The sequence below is a fragment of the Tenrec ecaudatus genome, chromosome 11, assembly GCF_050624435.1.
Source record: "Tenrec ecaudatus isolate mTenEca1 chromosome 11, mTenEca1.hap1, whole genome shotgun sequence".
Classification (NCBI taxonomy): domain Eukaryota; kingdom Metazoa; phylum Chordata; class Mammalia; order Afrosoricida; family Tenrecidae; genus Tenrec; species Tenrec ecaudatus.
The window spans coordinates 80,147,505-80,151,886 of NC_134540.1; the positions used below are offsets into that span (position 1 = coordinate 80,147,505).

General features: G+C 41.9%; 1 non-coding gene across 1 annotated transcript; it reads right to left on the reverse strand.

Annotated features, from left to right (window-relative positions):
• Positions 1 to 657: 657 nt before the first annotated feature.
• Positions 658 to 821, reverse strand: LOC142461746 (U1 spliceosomal RNA). The gene has a single exon (XR_012786945.1). It is a non-coding gene; the product is annotated as a U1 spliceosomal RNA (small nuclear RNA).
• Between the last annotated feature and the right edge of the window lie 3,561 nt (positions 822 to 4,382).

Below are 4,382 nucleotides of genomic sequence, written 5' to 3' on the forward strand. Positions count from 1 at the left end.
CCCCCCTCCCTCATATGCCCTTGGTAATTTATACCTCGTTATTTTGTCATATCTTGCCCTATTCGGGGTCTCCCTTCCCCCCTTCTCTGCTGTCCCTCTCCCAGGGAAGAGGTCACATGTGGCTCCTTGTAATCAGTTTCCCCTTTCCAACCCACTCACCCTCCACTCTCCCAGCATCGTCCCTCACTCCCTTGGTCCTGGAGGTATCATCCACCCTGGATTCCCTGTATCTCCAACCCTCCTATGTACCAGTGTACAGCCTCTGTCCTATCCAGCCCTGCAAGGTAGAATTCGGATCATGGTAGTTGGGGGGAGGAAGCATCCAGGATCTGGGGGAAAGCTGTGTTCTTCATCGATACTACCTCACACCCTAATTAACCCATCTCCTCTCCTAAGCCCCTCTATGAGGGGATCTCCATTGGCTGACACTTGGGCCTTGGGTCTCCACTCTGCACTTCCCCCTTCATTTAATATAATAGTAATGGTATTTTTATGAAGTAAGTCTTCCTATCCATGAACATAGGCGATTCTTCCATTTGTGCAGGTCTCTTTTGGTTTCGTGTAATACTGATCTGTAGCTTTCTTAGTACAGTACTCTTCTTTCTTTGGCAAGGTTTATTTGTAAATAGTTCATCTTTCTTTTTTTTTCTTTTATTTTAAGGGAGAGCGCGAACGCAGTCCCCCACTACCACAAATTATGCAGTCGAGTTTCCCACATTTGGGGAAATCGCAGGGGTCAGCACATCCGGAGTGCAATGGATAAGCCTCGCCCTGGGAAAACCACCTTCGTGATCATGGTATCTCCCCTGCCAGGTAAGTATTAGTTCATCTTTCTTATGGCTGTTATAAATGGTATTGTTTTCTTAATAAAATATCTTTTTCAGAGTTCTATTCCTAGTATATAGGAATCCTATTGATTTCTGCTTGTTAATATTGTATCTTGCTACTTTACCAACTTGCTACTTTACCAAATCTTTTTGTGGCATCTTTGGGGCTACATATAAAATCATGCCTTCTGCAAATAGTTTCATTTCTTCTTTGCTCAATTATATTCCCTTAATTTCTTTTTGTTGCATGATGCTTCTGGCTAAGACCCCCCAGGATGATGTTGAATGGGAGTGGTCTTGTCTAGTTCCCATTCTCAAGGAAAATGCTTTCAGTTTTTCCCTGTTGAGTGTGATGTCAGAAGATGGTTTTTCATATAAAGCCTTTATTATGTTAAGGAATTTTCCTTCTGATTCTATTTTGTTGAGTGTTTTTTTATCAGAAATGTGTGTTGATATTGTCAAATGTTTCTACTTCATCTATTAATAAGATCATGTGGTTCTTACTTTTGTCTTGTATATATGGTCGATTACCTTGATTGGTCTTCTAATGTTGAACCTAGCTGGTTACCTAGCTGGTATCAGTCTCACTTGATCTTGGTGAATTATTATTTGTTGGATTCTATTGACTAGAATTGCATTGAGAAATTTTGCATCTGTATTCATGAGGGATGTTGTTCTGTAGTTTTCTGTCCTTGTGGGGACTTTGCCTGATTTGGGTACCAGAGTTATGCTTTCATCAGAGAATGAACTTGGAAGTTCACTATCCCTCTCGATATTCTGGACGAGTCTGTGTAGAATCGGTAATAGCCTTTCTCTGAATACTTGGTAGAACTTTCCTGTGAAGCTATCTGGTCTTGGAGTTTTCTTGGTTCAAAGTTTATATTTCAGCTTTTAGACTTTTACTTATTTTTCTAATTTTTAGCAACGAACAGATGTGTTATGTTTATAATAAATTACATTTATTTAAAATTTTTAAAGTACTAGCGAGAAATGTGTCACATGCATACACAGGCACAGATATCCGAACTAGCCGGGTGATGTTTCCTAGTCCAAAATACAGCTCTGATGGTTACCAATGACAGGTGTCAGAGAGCGGGTTCATTTCTGTGCTGGGAAGAAGACTGGGGTGGCTCTAATCTCAGAGATTTCACGAATATTTTTTTGCAGATTAGCTTTCTATTAGAAACAAGACACTGCGACTGAGTCTGCAGACTAATTTAAATCGCCTAAAGCTGATAGTTGAATAATTGGAAGTTGAAGTTACTTGCATTTTATTGGAATTGCTGTGTGTTAAATTCCACTCAATTTTCCTATACTAGACCTTCGAAACCCTGAGTCTTTTCCTTGTGAATAATTGCTACCAGTTGACCATGGTCCAAATGACGTTAACAAGCACACTGGGAGAAACAGGACTTGGTGTGCTTCTCGGAGTGATGTCTAGCCTATCACGCTAGTTGCCATGGAGTCAAAATCAACTCCTTGAATGAGCCCGTCCTTGGCCCTGTGTCTTCTTCATCACGATCGAGTCCATTGCTGTGGCTACAATCTAGAGGGCTCATCTTCCAGCATGATCCCACGGACTCGTTGATAGAAGTATCTTGCCAAATCTTCCTTTCCAGTCTTAGTCTTAAAGCTCTGTTAATGTCATGTCCACCGTGGGGGTCCTGCTGCCTCCATCATATCTGTAGCACATATTCCAGCACTGTACCAACGTGCAAGGAAGCTCCTACAGGACGGTGACTTTACCAAATCCTTCCATTGTTTCCAACAAGCTTTTTGTGGCATCTTCAGGGTTTGCTACACATAAAAGTGACAGATGGGGGGTGGTAAGTCTGGCCTACAGTTTATTATTAAAGTACTAGGCTGATTTGTTTATACTTAAAGTCTGATAAATCCCCAAGCAAGAAACTTACGGAAAAGTTCAGATGGATTTGAAAGTGTTTGCGAATTGAACAACTGCAAAGCTTCATCTGTCAATGTCGTAATTAATTTTGCTTCTAGTGCAGCAGCTCAGAAAGCAGCTGAGTCGACATTTCTATCAACATCAGCCGCTACTTTTAGTTCCTTTGTTCACTCCTCCTGGATTTTCCCAAAGCAACAGTCTAATGCATTGCAACAGTCTCGCTGCACACTCCCATGTTCATCAAGTCAATTCCATGGGCAGTGACTGCCCATGGGGCTTTAGAGACCGTGTATCTGTGGTACAGTATATAGCATCATCATTTTCCCTCCAAAAAACTAGTTGGTTTGAACCACCAACTTTTGGGTGAGCAGTCCAGTGCTTACCAAAGCATGAGCAGGGCTTCTTCTTCTTCTTTTTTTCATGTAAGAGAGAGCTTTATATTAAGATGTAATTATATAATATCATATCTGAAAGTGTGATACTACACCATAAATCCCTCTTCAGGCTCAGGAAGCCACATGCAATGATGCAGAATGCAGGAACACCACTGATTAGTGGGTGCAGGGTTGCATGGACCCAATGGTCGTGGCCTCATCACAGAGCTCCTGCAGGTCTCAGCCGGGGGTCACTTTTCTATTGGTTGTGTTTTATGAGATGCGTCCTTTTATATGTTTTCCGTTCGAAGGACATCCTGGTTACCGCCCTCCGCTTCAGCCTGAGACAGCCGTTCCTTTGTCAGAAAACAGTCTTTACTGCTCGTCTCGATGAAAAGGGTGCTGCTTTAGAATCTCAAAAGTACTGTTAACCACACTTCTAGTCTGTGCAAACTCCATGGTTTAAACTCTTCTTCCTTGAATTGTTAGCATGTTGATATATGTAGCCAAGCATTGGGTTTGTTGTTGCTTTTGTGGCTGTTTTGATTTTTACTATAAGGACTGCATCCTCAGCCCCACTTGGTGGTCCACATGGAGGGAGGGGGAGGGAAGGAGGGCAAGGGGGAAGGCATGAGCAGGGCTTCTTGTCGACACATCCGAGAATGAGAAATGGGTGTAAAGAATATACTGATGTTTTTAACTCAGAGTTCCAAAGCTGACAGCACCCACTTCACCACACAGAAAATGCATTGTTTACCCAAATGTAAGTACTAAAATTCCTTCTTTTTCTTAAGTTAAAATATTACTCAAGCGAGATGATATCAAAAGTATATATATATAATTTTTAGCAGTGTCCTATTACAAAACAGCCAAGCTTTTAAATCAAGTAATCAATAGGCACTAGTAAATTTGTTTCAATAAAAATTTAAATTATAAAAACAATGCATGTTACTAGAATTAGGGAGACAACAAGTTACTCCTTTTTTTCCCTCCCATGAAGGGCCAGAGAGCTTGATATCATCATATGGTGATTTGGAACCCAAAGAGGCCATGGTCACCTACAAAGAGCTCAGCCCAGCTCAAGCTGTATGGATAAAAGTACAGTGTCTATACTCGGGTGAGGATCATCCCATTGTTCTGTGCACTTGTTGGCCGCATCCCATCTGGGGACTGTGGTCAGCTCTGACAATTAGGGCCTGCCCAGAGTTAGGGACCAGCATGTTCGGTAGCCAGAGGAACAGATGCGTGGACTGGCTAAGACTAGAGAGGAAGTGGGAC